At 47.4% G+C, this 15427-nt stretch overlaps 1 non-coding gene across 1 annotated transcript; it reads left to right on the plus strand.

The window, feature by feature from the left end:
- The first annotated feature begins 10649 nt into the window (after positions 1-10649).
- On the plus strand, positions 10650-10722 carry trnar-ccu (transfer RNA arginine (anticodon CCU)). Its single transcript has one exon. It is a non-coding gene; the product is annotated as a tRNA-Arg (tRNA).
- The last annotated feature ends 4705 nt before the right edge of the window (positions 10723-15427 follow it).

The raw sequence follows: 15427 nt of genomic DNA on the forward strand, positions 1-15427 counted from the left end.
GTTTTTGGAAGCCAGCTCTCATCACACTCTCATCAACAAACCAACCCTTCAACACTGATCCCTCCAGAACATCGGATATTACTGACAGAGAATACCCCTGCCAACGTTTATAGGTGCACCATCGACAGCATTCTGTCTGGATGTATCACTACCTGGTTTGGCAACTATACCATTCAAGATCGGAGATGGTTACAGAGAGTGGTGAACTCGGCCCAGACAATCACAAAGGCCAACCTCCCATCTATAGAATCCATCTCCCAGGCCCACTGTCAAGGAAAGGTCCCCAGCATTCTCAAAGATCCATCTCACCCTGGCAATGTTTTTCTACAACCTCTACCATCGGGGAGAAGGTACAGAAGCCTGAACACACGCACCAACCGGTTTTGAAACAGTTTCTACCTTACTGTTATTAGAATACTGAACGGTCTCACAGACTCTTCGTATTCGCATGTACCTGTGTTTTTGTTCCTGCTGCTGTTTCCCTATTATTTACTTATCTATGCTACTTAACTCTGTGAGCTGCCTGTATTGCTCACAAGACAAAACTTTTCACTGTGTCTATCATTACTTGCAAACCAAATATTTTCAATGAATCTTCCACCTTTAGGGTCATTGTTATCTTGGTCCAACTCATCGAATTTAAATATAAATTATTCAGTGAGGAATAACTTTATTACACCTGCATTTTTTCCTGTTAAATGCCAACAGAACAGTATAGAGGTCAAGCAAGCTCAATGGTTGTAGAGTTCGAAGATCTCAAAGCAGCCATGCAGATTTTTATAGACAGCAGGTCAGAGATTAACTGAATTTGAATGGAGATAATGCAGTGAGAGGGTTTTAATTGGAGAGAATGTTTAAATTGAAAGTATCCCCAGAAGGGATGTAAACCACAGGCAGTAGCTTAGAAGATCAGAGATGGAGCTGTTAGGTCATTGGGACAACACGTGCTTCTGGGGCCATGTCAGGAGAATTGATCCCCTCAACCTCGGTTGTGTTCATGTCAGAACAATGCTGCACTCTCCCAACGTTTATGTTCACCAACATTTCACGAGTTTCATCCCACCATCAAACTCACCATGGACTACTGTTTAGTATCTGTCTCATTCTTGGACACATGCATGTCCATCAAGGATGGACACCACAGCACCTCACTCAACCACAAACCCACCCTCAACATATTAAAACAGCCGTCCCCTCTGTACAAGCCGTACACTTACACAGGATCTGTTCAGGTGAGGGGGAATGTGAGGGGCACTTGGAAGTACACAAGGATGCCCTGATAAGAATGTGATACGATGCTTAACTCATCAATCCCCAGTTCTGACATGCCCCAGGGAGAAACTGCAATGACCTCCTCAGGAGACAGACACGAGCTGTAACCAACAGGGTACCCTTCATTGTCCAGTACTTACCAGGAGATGAGAAACTACGTCACATTCTCCACAGCCTGCAACACATTATCGATGAGGATGAGCACCTCGCCAAGACCTTCCCCACCCCTCCACTTCTCACCTTTAAACAGCCACCAAACCTTAAACAGACCATTGTTCACAGCAAACTGCCCGGCCTTCAGGACAACACCAAACAACCCTGTCACAGCAGACACTGTAAAACGTGTCAGAGTGTCACCATGGATACCGCCATTACACACGGGGACATGTCCCACTATGTACGCGGCAGGTACTCACGTGACTCAGCCAACGTTGTCTATCTCATACGCTGCAGGGAAGGATGCCCAATGCATGGTACATTGGCGAGACCGAGCAGAGGCTACGGCAACAGATGAATGGGCACCGCGTAACAATCACCAAACAGAGGTGTTCCCTCCCAGTCGGAGATCACTTCAACGATTAGGGACTTTCAACCTCGATCCTTCAGGTAACCATCCTCCAAGGTGGACTTTGGGACAGGCAACAACGAAAAGTGGCCAAGCAGAGAGATCTTAAAAATTCGGCAATTCAGCTCCTCGAGCCTGCTTTGTCATTCCACACGATCATGGCTGATCTCATCTCGGCCTCAACTCCACTTTCCTGCCTGCTCTCCATAACACTTCAACCCAACTACAGCCTGCATGGAGTGATCCCTTTTCATGGCACAAGGCAATTCACAGGAACCACATTCAGGAAACCATTACACATGGACCGAAACCTTGGCCAAAGAGAGGAACACCTTGAGATCCTGAGACCCCATGGTAGAGGGGTGGAGATCTTTACAGAGTGACTTCCAGAGGGTACCATCCAGGCACAGACAGTGATGTCCAAGCAATGAATAACAGGAAGCCAATCTGGCCTTTAATTTCCTGAATTATTCTTGTTGCCATTCTTAAAGAAAGAGACAACATTGGGTATTCTCCAGTCCTCTGGGAATTCTCCTGTGACTATAAAGGATACAGATATTTTGTACAAATCTGTAGCAATTTCCACACCTGCCTCTCTCAGGATTCTATGATAGATTCCATCAGGTCTTGGGGACTTGTCTAACTTAATGCTTTTCAAAACACCCAACACCTCCTTTTTAATATTGAAAAACTCTAGAATATCAATATACAAGACTCACCATCCACCATGTCATAGAGCCATAGAGATGTACAGCATGGAAACAGACCCTTCGCTCCAACCCGTCCATGCCGACCCCATATCCTAATCTAATCCCGTCCCATTCGCCCACACTGGGCCCATATCCCACTCGACCCTTCCTATCCATATCAGTGAGCAGTGTAGGTTTCTTCCCTCCCGCCCCCCTGACCATGTACTCACTTTCTTTGTCTGATTTTCTTCCTTTTAAAAGTGCCGTTGTTTTGAGTTTTTTTTCTGCAAAGTTGCATAATAAAACAGTAATTGCTGCTCCTGGAATTTGAGGAAATCACCCCCAACACCTAAAATGCCTCAAAAATGGGGCAGCTCTTACAGTCACAACTTTTTCCCGTCCTCCATCTTGGACTACCCAGAATCCTTTGGAAATACCAATGCAGTTTATTCATTAAGAACCTCACCCATTTCCTCCGGCTCCCTGTGTAAATTCCCTCCTTTGCTCTGAGAAGACGTACCCTTTCCCTGGTGACCTGTTGCTTGTTATCCCTCTGTAAAATGCCTTGGAGGTTCCTTAATCCTGTTTTCCATAAACATCGCACGGTCCCTTCAAATTCTCTATTTCCTAGTTTGAGTTCATTCCTGTAATCTTCAGGGCTCTGTCTGTCTTCAGTTTCTTGAACCTTACTTGTAACTTCTTCCTCTTTTTGCCTAAGACTTAACATCATAACACGTCTGAACAGGTCAACGAAATCTATCAACAGGAACGATCGACAGCATCAACCTGCATTTATTGAGTTATCTTTCAAAACCAATTCAGTGCAATTGAAATACTGTGTGGTATCACTCACTGTCATAAACACTCTCCTTGAATAAGGTGAAGAGAAAGTAATGGCAAATTATAAAATTACCAAAATAATGCATGACAATGGTTCTTAAATATATGTTTATAAATTACTCTACAGATACTTATAGAAATTAAATAAGGAGGAACAAATATCATCGACAATTAACCATACACTTCGCAATATTTCACTTTCACTGTAGAATTGTAGTTTTAAGATCAAAGTTTTTCTGAAGTTGATCAGATCTCACCCCATCTAATACTGATCCTTTATACCTTTCTCCCCAAACTTGAGGTGAGAATTCATATGTTTCAGAGGATTGCCTTATTTGATGAGCTGTTCCTTGATATATAATAAGTACAATCCCACAGACTTTGTCATGATTGCACCTTGTCTAAAGTCTGAATCAAATCATTCAACAGCAGACAATTCCCAAGAGGTTAATGAGCAAAAGTCCCATTCAATGTTTTCAAGTCTCCATTCTCCTTACGTAAAAAAATTATACACAAGTTAAATACCAAAAGTGCTGGAAATCTGCAATAAAATCAGGAAATATTGAAATGCAGGTCAGGCAGCATCTGTGGAGAGAAACACAATTATCAATTTGCAATATTCATTTTGTTTTTTTCAGCCGATGCTTCCGAACCTGAGTGTTTCACCAGTTACTGTTTATATTCTTAATGTAGACCATGCCCTTGCAGTGATTAATGTGAATGGAATGTTAAATATATCACTGAGATGTGCTGGTGAAGGGCATTGTTTCGTAAATACATGGAGCACTTACAAAGAGAGGCTGGTGTGAGAATTGTTCCCCACGTTATTACAGTTCCAGACAGATACCCCAAATTGTTAAGCTCCCAGGTGAGCAGGGATGAAATGGTTTCCTTTCTTCATTTACCTGGATCCTTGGTTGGTCACTAACAGGTTAATTTAAAAAGGGACCCTTTCTTGTGGATGTCTTCCTCCCAAACCAATTGAATTGGTGTTTAAAAGTAGCCAATTAAACCTGGATATGTTGAATTAACAAAAGAGTGAATCTATTCATATCAGAATGCAAAAAGATTATTGTAACTCACATACACACAGATTAGGAAGAGAAGGAGTTGCAGGTAGATATCACAGTGAAGAAGGGATTTGATCCACTTGCCTTTATGAGTCAGAGCATTGAGTATAGGAATTGGGATGTTGGGTTGTGGCTGTACAGGATATTGGTTAGGCCACCTTTTGGAATACTGCGTTCAATTCTAGTTTCCCTGCTATAGAAAGATGTTGCAAAACTTGCAAGCATTCAGAAAAGATTTACAAGGGTGCTGCAAGGGTTACAGGGTTTGTGCTCTCGGGGGAGGATGAATAGACTGAGGCTATTTTCACTGGAGTGTCGGAGGCTGAAGGGTGGCCTTATAGAGGTTTATAAAATCATGAGGGACATGGATAGGGTGAATAGCTTCAGTCTTTTCCCCAGGGTGGGGGAGTACAAAAACAGAGGGGAAAAGGTTTAAGGTGAGAGGAATAAAAATTTAAAAGGAACCTAAGGGGCAACCTTTTCATGCAGAGGGTGGTGCTTATATGGAACATACTGCAAGAGGAAGTGGTGGAGGCTTGTACAATAACAACATTTAGAAGTTAAAAGTCACACAACACCAGGTTATAATCCCACAGGTTTATTTGGAAGCACTAGCTTTCAGAGCGCTGCTCCTTCATCAGGTGAAGACAACCACCCAGTGAAGGAGCATCGCTTCGAAAGCTAGTGCTTCCAAATAAACCCGCTGGACTATAGCCTGGTGTTGTGTGATTTTTAACTTTGTCCACCCCAGTCTAACCCCGGCTCCTCCAAAACATTTAAAAGGCATCTGGATGGGGCTATATGAACAGGGTGGGTTTAGAGGGATATGGGCCAAATGCTGGCAAGTCGGACTAGATTAATTCAGGATATCTGGTCGGCACAGACGAGTTGGACCAAAGGGTCTGTTTCCGTGCTGTACAACTCTAAGACTCTGTAACATTTAAAAGGCAGCTGGATGGGGACATGAATAAGAAGGCTTCAGAGGGATATGGACCAAATGCTGGTTTGTGGGACTAGATAACTTTCGGATATCTGGTTGGCATGGACGGGTTGGAGCGAAGGATCTGTCCAACTCTGTGACTCTGTAAGTGTAAGCTTTCTTGGGAGATTTTGACTTTTGTTACAGAGCCTTTTTAAATGACTGGGACATTTTAATTTGTGCTTATTTGGTTTAATTGGTTTCTTTTAATTTGTTTTCAGAGTCGTGTAAGGAGACTTCTGAAAAGTTGGCTGTCAGTATGTTAGAAGACGGAATAGGTTATGCTGCATTCTGCAATTACAGCGATGATGATGTGCCAAGTGTAATACTTCAACTGGCTTGGCATTGATTTATTGGTTAATACTCTTAGCCATTGAAGTTAGAACATCTTCAGTTGAGAGTGAAAGCATATATCTTGGGAGGATATTTAATTGCTCTAAAGATACCACGTATCTGAAAGTTCCCTGCAGTTAATAGATCAATGGGACAGGAATTACCTATTATATCACAAAGTAAGTCTGTTTCTCTCTGCTGAACTTCTAAACAGCTAAAGATTGACTCTGCCTGTTGTGTCACATGGCTTTTAATTTCCAATGATCAACCAGATGAACATTAGCAACACAATGGAATTAAACTCAACTTTCCTTCAGTATTCTTGTTGGTGATGAAGACAAAGGGGGACAAAATTTGGTTTGCGGATCAACTTGATTTTATTCACAACATATTAAAACAGATTGTCAGCATTTCCCAAATTCCCACAATTTTTACTCTCTCCATACCTCTATCCATCTGAGAAAGGATATTAACTGGAACAATCCACGTTTGGCCATTGGAATCTCCTTCCTGTCCCAATATAGGGCTGGCTCTCTTCCACAAAGGGCGGTCTCACAAGTTCAGGCAGATCTTTCTACTGAGGCAGGAAATGATTTCTCTTCATTCTGAGGCACCAAGAGGGTCTGAGAAATGAAGGAACGATGTCATAACTGGTCAGAAAGGCCTTAGACAGTGTTCTTTAACTGTTACACCTTGACAGCAGCTGCTCCATACTTTAGTGTGTCCCTCAACATATAATCCTCGTTCTTGGAACATGTTCAGCTGTAGCACTTGTTTGGGGTCAACACTTTCCACACAGAATCCAAGGTGGGAGCCCTAGGGCCTGAATGGTCAAGGCACTGGCTTCCCGAAACTGGTAATTGTGGGTTCAAGTCCCATCTGGGGGGCTTGGGTTTTAAGCCTGGGCTTTGTTGCTGATTTTTATGCCATGTCAACTTCATCTCAATCCATGCTGACTGAATTTTTCAGTACTCTGTTAAAAATCACTGTGCCTACGTTGCGATTATGGCAAATGATGTGACATAGAAACTTGCACAAGGTAATTCCGGGATTTGGGAGATCTTGGGGTGAATTGTCTGAAAGAGACAGCACAGCCACAATGGGCTGAATGCCCGCTATGATTCTGTTGATTTGTCCTCAATGCAGCTTTTTGCAACATCTCCACTTCCTCCTTCCCCACTAACTGCAAATATCTTGAAAGTGCTGCACACAATAACATTGAGCCCTTTTCCTTCTGCTCCATTTACCTCAAACTGTGGGTCTGCAAAGTTGGAGTTGAGTTGATTTCTCGACTGGGAGAAAGTGAGCACTGCAGATGTAAGAGATCAGAGTCAAACTGTGTGGTGCTGGAAAAGTACAGCTGGTCAGGTGGCATCCGAGGAGCAGGGGAGTCAATGTTTCGAGTATAAGCTCTTTAGGCCTATGCTCGAAATGTCGACTCTCCTGCTCCTCGGACGCTGTCTGACCCGCTGTGATTTCTCAAATGTCCGTTTGGGTCCAAGTGGGAGGCAAGGTCAATTTATCAAGCAGCCGACAATTTAGCATGAAATGGAAGGGGTTAAAAACAATCAGAAAGAGTAGAAAACTCAGAAAAAAACAATATGACAGGGCAGGGTTCAGTATTTAAAGGTTGCCATTTAACCTCGATGGGTGTATCCCCAGTGGCCTAATGGATAAGGCACTGATCTCCTAAACCAGGGGTTTTTGAGTTCAAGTCTCATCTGGGATGTCTGATTATTTATGGCTTGTTTCCTGTCAATGTTATTTCTAATTGACTTTGGAGAAATCCCCCTTGTCTGCTTTCAGCTGATCGGAAGTGGTGCCCAACATGTTCTTGCTCAAGATTTTCGGGGATCTGCAGGATGGGGGGGTGAATCGTCTGAAAGAGACAGCACAGTCACAATGGCTGAAAACCTGCTGAGATTCTCCTGGGGATGGCATGGTGGCTCAGTGGGTAGCACTGCTGCCTCACAGCATCAGGGACCTGGCTTTGATTCCTCCCTTGGGTGTCTGTTTGTGTAGAGTTTCCAAGTTGGCTCCGTGGTTAGCACTGCTGTCTCACAGCACCAGGGACCGAGGTTCAATTTCAGCCTCTGGTGACAGTTTGTGTGGATTTTGCACTTACTCCCCGTGTCTGTGTGGGTTTCCTCCAGGTGCTCCAGTTTCCTCCCACAAGTAAATTAGCCATGCAAAATTGGCCAGACTGTTCAGGGATTAGATTACTTACAGTGTGGAAACAGGCCCTTTCGGCCCAACAAGTCCACACCGCCCCGCCGAAGGGCAACCCACCCATACCCCTACATTTACCCCTTACCTAACACTACAGGGAATTTAGATTGGCCAATTCACCTGACCTGCACCTCTTTGGACTGTGGGAGGAAACCGGAGCACCCGGAGGAAACCCACGCAGACACGGGGAGAATGTGCAAACTTCACACAGACAGTCGCCTGAGGTGGGAATTGAACACGGGTGTCTGGCGCTGTGAGGCAGCAGTGCTAACCACCATGCCACCGTGTGAAGGTTGGGTACATTTGTCATGAGGACATGTAGGGGAGTGAGTCTGGGTGGACTTGTTGGGCCAAATGGCCTGTTTCCACACTGTATGGATTGTATGAGAAAGACATTTGGACAGGTACATGACAGGAAATGCTTGTGTGGATGTGGACCAAGTGGAGGCAGGTGCAATGAGTTTTAAAGTTAATGGCTCCATGACAGTGCCCCTTCACTTTGGGAGAGGAGTACGCCAAGGCTGCCCCCTGTCCAGCCAGCTGGATTCCCTGTGCGTGGAGCCTTTCCTGTTCCTCTTGTGGAGGAGATTGTCGGGGCTGGTTCTGCATGGTGCGGGCACGGGGGTGGTCATCTCGGCCTACGCTGACCACGTGCTCCTCCCTTTCACCGACCCTGCTGACCTGGGGAGGATGTGTGAGTGCCAGGCCGTGTACTCAGCGGCCTCTTCCACCAGGATCAACTGGGCCTAATATTCCAGACAACTGGTCAGTCCGTGACGGGTGGAGTCTCTGCCGGTGGAGTTACGGGGGTTCAGCTGGAGTACCACCATCTCCTCGACCTGGGGGTCTACCTCAGCCTGGCTGAGGAATCCTGGCCGGGGAACTGGCAGGAGCTGGAGGCCAAAGTCTCGGCTCGCCCAGGCCTCTGGACAGGACTGCTCCGAGTGCTTTCTCACAGGAGTCGAGTGTTGGTCATAAACCAGCTGGTGCCTGCCATGCTGTGGTACCGGCTGGTCACTTTGGTCCCTCCACCTGGTTTTGTCGCTGACATCCAGAGAATGTTGGTTCACTTCTTCTGGGACAAAAAGATGCACTGGGTCACTGCGCAGGTCCTGAGTCTCCATATTGAGGGGGGCGGTCAGTCGCTGGTGTGCGTTCACACCCAGGTAGCGACGTTCCACCTTCAGACCTTGCAGCGATACCTTTACATTGAGCCTCCCCCTGGGCGGGGTGCCCTGGCGACGTATTTTTTCCACCAGGTGCGTAACCTCAACTACGAGACTCAGCTCCTGTTCAGGGACCGTGATGGTTTGGAGGTCACTCTCAGGACACTGCCTGTCTTTTACCAGGACCTGCTCACGGTCTGGAACATGGTCGAATCGCGTCACGCCTACCCTCCGGCTGGAGTAACGGCTGTCGTCAGGGAGACGTTGCTCAGGAATCCGCACCTCCGTACTCGTGGGTTCGAGTGACTGTCGGAAGGGAGGGCCGTGACTGTGAGGGTGACCAGGGTCGGGGACGTGCTGGATGGTGGGGGCCTGGGCTGGACGCTGCCGCAGGATATAGCGAGCAGGGCAGCGGTAGACGTCCGGTACGTGGCCACCACCATCCGACGCCTTAAAACGACGGTGCTCAGACCCCACGTAGTGCCCCAGTTGGAGGATGCTCAGGTGTGCGGTGGGATCCCGTCTGCACTCACTCCTCCCCGGACGGAATTTCACATTGGCCCCAGGGTCCTGTACTTCCTGCGGGAGACTGTGCCCCACAACCTGAGCTGTCTCCCGAGTTTAGTTTTGTCCCTTTCAGGGGTGTATCACACAGGGCACTGTACAGACTGCTGCTGCACACCCTCATCCACCTCCCGGACACACCCTGGCGTGCCCATTTACCACCGGGCGGTGGGGACCTTCCCCAGTGAAGGGCTCTCTACATGGGAGTCCTCCCCCTTTCTCACGGGGATCTGGGGTGGAGGGTATTGCACGCGGCAGTCCGCAGATTGTGGTGGTTCACGGACTCCCAGCCCAACTGCTTGTTCTGTGGTGCTGTGGAGTGCATGGAACAGGGCGCTTGCACTCCCTTTTTAGCTTTCTGGGAAACCTTCTCCTCCGTTTCTGGTTGGACTTCAGCCCCCACACTCCCCATCATTGGGCACCCAGTGCCGAGGGGGGAGGGTTGGTCAGAGGATCTCCTCGTGGGTCTGCTCCTGGGCCTGGCCAAACTGGTTGTTCGGACCGATTGCCTGACCCTCTTCCATGGTTACGTTCGAGCCCGGGTGTCCCTGGAGAAGGAGCACGCAGTGTCTACCAACATCCTTGAGCTGTTCAGAGAGTGCCCTCCCCCTCACTGTTTGGTCACACAGCATTGCCCTTTGATGCTTGTCACTGGACACTCGGGTGTTTCCTTTCTTCCTGGTGGTGGGAATTGAATAAAGATTTGTCCATCTGTTGTCTTTCACTGTGTCTCACACCTGCACACACACAACATGGGGGCTGGGGAAAATATAAGCACTACCACAGTTAGGCAGCAGTGCGGGGGTAAAGAGAAAAACATACATAACCAGGAGATTGAGAATCCCCTCAGTCCAGGGCACTGACTCTGTGCTGGCTGAGCCACAGTCAGTGTGTTCTTGCAAAACAAAACTTAAAAGCTGCCATTTTAACGACACACATGTGGCCCCGGTGGCCGAATGGATAAGGCACTGGCCTCCTAAGCCAGGGATTGTGGGTTCAAGTCCCATCTGGGGTGTCCGACTTTTAACCCTCATCTTCACGGCTGATCTTCAATCAAGGTCAAGTCAATTTCTCATCTCTGGAGAACCCCCAGGTCTGTGTTGGTTTGGTGGTACCTTGTGTCAGAAAAATACAGAATGTTGAGGATATGCAGGATATCGGGGTGAATTCCCTGAAAGAGACAGGACAGTCACAATGGCTGAAAACCTGCTGAGATTCCCCTGGGGATGGCATTGTGGCTCAGTGGGTAGCACTGCTGCCTCACAGTGTCAGGGACCTGGCTTTGATTCCTCCCTTGGGTGTCTGTTTGTGTCGAGTTTGCACATTCTCTCCATGGGGTACTCCGGATGCTTTGGTTTCCTCCCACAGCCCAAAGATGTGCAGGTTCGGTCGATTGGCTTTGAGGAATGCAGGGTGAGAGGATAGGGGTTGGGCCTGGGTGGGATGCTCTTCAGAGCGTCAGTGTGGATGTGATGGGCTGAATGGCCTGCCCTTCTCACGCGAGGGCTTTTATGAACAGGTTTGGAGCAGATGGTCAGATCTCCACTGTTTAATTTAGTTTGGCCAATTTTCTGTCAGGTCAAATTTCTCCAACTGAGGATCAATTGAGAATGCCTGATTTTGTTGCCATGGTCACGTGACCACACAGGATTAGGATCAGCTGCACAGTGAAGGTTTCAACAAAATCAAAATCCCAAATAATATTTGAGCCCACAATCTCTGGTTTAGGAAGTTAGTGCCTTACCCATGAGGTCACTGGGGCTCCAACAGATAGAGCTACCAATCTATGGACAAAGCAACTTCTGGTTTGGTTGTGTTGGTATCAGTCTAAGCTATATTCTGTCAACATTACCAGCTGAACCCCAGATTACCTGCATGTTAGGAATTTATGATAAGGTCCAATATGTCAATGGAAATGATTGAAATCTGGGGGTTGACGGTTGGAACTGATGGGGCTGTGGCTATGCATTTGGGTCCTTACCTTTCTTAGTCAAGGTATTGAATACAATTGCAAGGAGGCTCTGATGGAGATGTGAGGTAGTTAGGCCATCGTTGGAGAACTTGGAGTGCCACATCCACAGATTGGACAAACATTTGTGGGAAGGCAACTGCTGAGGCTGACTCACAGAGTTTACAGAGGGAGATGGATGGGTTAAGGGAGTAGCCAAAAACGCAGCAAATGGAAGACAATGTGTGAATGTGTGAGGTCATACACTTTGGTCGGAAGAATAAAGCAGCTGGATATTATTTCAATGGAGAAAGACAGCAGAAGGTTCCAGCACAGAGAGATATGAAATGTGTTTTTGCGGTCTCGCTGTTCATCCTTTGCTGGGACCAACCTTCATGGTAATATCGGTGAGATGTTCTTGGTTTCTCTTCAGTTCTTGAGTCTGGTTAAGCTGATTGTGATTTGCAGGCCGTGGTGAGACTGCGGCCAAGATCACCGTCAGTTTCTTGGATGAAGTCTTCACGACTGGTAACGCTGACAGTCACCACTGGAGAGTGTTTCTGCCATTATCTGAAGTTGACCCTGCACATCAACGGTTTCATCAGCAAACCTCAAGAGACAACATCCAAATCCTTTGTGCTCTTGAAGGCAAATCCCTTCTCATTAAGACAAGAAACAAAATATCTTTAATGTGATGATGTTGATTTGAACATTCGGGAAGATCAGGGAAAAGGAGCATAGGGACACACACCTGGATGGCAGTCCCTTCACGAAGCCTTGACTGGGCCTTTGACCATCTGCTCCAAACTTGTTCAGAGAAGCCCTAGAGTGGGGTGGGAGGAGGCCATTCAGACCATCACATCCACACTGACCCTCTGAAGAGCATTCCATCCAGGCCTAACCCCTATCCTCTCACCCTGCATTCCCCAAAACCAATCCACCGAACCTGCACATCGTTGGGCTGTGGGAGGAAACCAAAGCACCGGAGTACCCCATGGAGAGAATGTGCAAACCCGACACAAACAGACACCCAAGGGAGGAATCAAAGCCACGTCCCTGACACTGTGAGGCAGCAGTGTTACCCACTGAGCCACCATGCCATCCCCAGGAGAATCTCAGCAGGTTTTCAGCCATTGTGACTGTCCTGTCTCTTTCTGGGAATTCAGCCTTAATCCTGTAGATCCCCAAAAGGCTTCTGTAAGGTCACATGGGACAGCACATCCCATCAACTGAATGCAGAGATGGGGATGTTTGCAAAGTGGCTGAAAGATTAACGACACAAAAGGCAGAGCCCGACACCCCAAATGGGACTTGAACCCACAATGCCAGGCTCAGGGGGCCAATGCCTTATCCATTAGGCCACTAGGGCTGCACAGTGAACCCAAAAATGGCAGCCTTTAAATACTGCACCCTGACCTCTCATTGTGTGTTTTTCTGAGTTTTATTCTCTCACTGCACTCTGGGGATCCAAGATGGCGGTGATCTCAGACAATCATGTTGCAGAGCTTCGCACCACAGCACAAGGGGGAAGAATTTCTATCCCGCCCACTCCGGACCATCGCGATATCCTGGGACTCTGAAAAGGTTGTGGAGTCCCAGGACATTGTGAAAAATCAACTTACCTGCGTTTTCAACGTCCAGGGATGTTGGAGAAGGGAGGAGCAGTGTCCGGGGCCAGGCCCCCGGCCCAGCCTGCAGGATCCTCGGACTCGATTACCTACCAGGCCCTGGGGAAGGAGCTCGCGAAATCTCACGAGATTTTGGGGAAGCTGATAGAGGTGAAGCTGGCCCCGATCTCTATCATGCTGCAGAAGCATGAACAGCAGCTGGGAGACCTGAAAATGAGGACGGATGAGGTTGAACACACAGTCACAGCGGTGGAAGCTGATACCAGTTCCTCTAAGGATATGATCCAAGCATCGGAGGCTGAGGGGTGACCTTACAGAGGTTTATAAAATTATGAGGAGCATGAATAGGGTAAACCGCCAAGGTCTTTTCCTTTGGGTGGGGGACTCCAGAACTAGAGGGCATAGGTTTAGGTTGAGAGGGAAAAGATATAAAGGAGACCTAATGGGCATCTTTTTCAGGCAGAGGGTGGTGTGTGTGTGTGGAATGAGCTGCCAGAGGAAGTGGTGGAGGATGGTACAATTACATCGTTTAAAAGGCATCTGGATGGGTATATGAATAGGAAGAGTTTGGAGGGAGATGGGCCGGGTGCTGGCAGGTGGGACTAGATTTGGTTGGGATATCTGTTCGGCATGGACGGGTTGGACCGAGGGTGTGTTTCTGTGCCGTACATCTCTATGACTCGATGACTGGAAGTGTCAGTCTGAGTAAATCCGTTGTCTAGCTCCTGGCAATGTGACCCCATTGGATGATGTGAACCCAGCTCATGACCCCTTTGGCCAAAGCTCCAGAACATTCTGGAAGGTCAGGGAAAAGAAGGATATGAACACACACCTGGATGCCAGTCCCTTTGCAAAGCCTTGACTGGGATCTGCAGCAGAGCTCTGACCATCTGCTCCAAACTTGTTCATAAAAGCCCTAGAGTGAGGGGGACAAGCCATTCAGCCCAGCAAGTCCACACTCAGCCTCTGAAGAGCATCCCATCCAGGCCCAATCCCTATCCTCTCACCCTGCATTCCCCAAAACCAATCCACCGAACCTGCACATCTTTGGGCTGTGGGAGGAACACAATGCACTCCGAGTACCCCATGGAGAGAATGAACAAACTCGACACAAACAGACACCCAAGGGAGGAATCAAAGCCAGGTCACTGACACTATGAGTCACCATGACAGTCCCAGGAGAATCTCAGCAGTTCTTTCCCCATTGTGGCTCTGCTGTCTCTTTCAGGCAATTTCGACCCAATCCTGCAGATCCCCGACAACTTTGTGCAAGTTCATGTTGGACAGCACTTCCCATCAACTGAATGCAGACATGGGGATGTTTATAATGTCGATTAGAAGTAAAGTTCAAAGAGGACAACCTATGAAAGTTAGGCACTCAGGATAGGATTTGAACCTACAATCCCTGGCTTAGGAGCCCAATATCTTATCCATGAGGCTACTGGGGCTACATGACTGCTGTCAAACTGGCAGCCTTTAAATACTGCACCCTGATGGCTCATATTGTGTTTTTCTCAGTTTTATACTCTCACTAATTGTTTTTTGCAACTTCCACCTCATGCTAAAAAATTGGCTGCTTGATAAATCAATCTCGCTTCCCATTTGTCCCCAAACGGACACACAAGAAACCAACCAAACTCCAACATTGCACAACTCAAGTCTGAGGAAAATGGAGCAGACAGGAAAATAGCAAAGGGTTCAATGTTATTTTGTGCAACGCTTTCAAGATATTTACAGTTATTGGGGAGGAAGTAGGTGGAGATGTTGCAAAATGTTGCATTGAGAACAAATGCTTTCTTTGGTTAGACCGCACTTGGAATACTGCGTCCAGTTCTGGTCGCCCTATTATAGGAAAGATGTGGATGATTTGGAGAGGGTTCAGAGGGGGTTTACCAGGATGCTGCCTGGACTGGAGGGCTTATCTTATGAAGAGAGGTTGACTGAGCTCGGACATTTCTCATTGGAGAAAAGGAGGAGGAGAGGGGACCTAATTGAGGTATACAAGATATGAGAGGCATGGATAGAGTCGATAGCCAGAGACTATTTCCCAGGGCAGAAATGGCTAACACCAGGGGTCATAATTTTAAGCTGGTTGGAGGAAAGTTTTGAGGGGATGTCAGAGCCGGGTTCTTTACACAGAAAGT

The sequence above is a fragment of the Chiloscyllium punctatum genome, chromosome 18, assembly GCF_047496795.1.
Source record: "Chiloscyllium punctatum isolate Juve2018m chromosome 18, sChiPun1.3, whole genome shotgun sequence".
Taxonomy (NCBI): domain Eukaryota; kingdom Metazoa; phylum Chordata; class Chondrichthyes; order Orectolobiformes; family Hemiscylliidae; genus Chiloscyllium; species Chiloscyllium punctatum.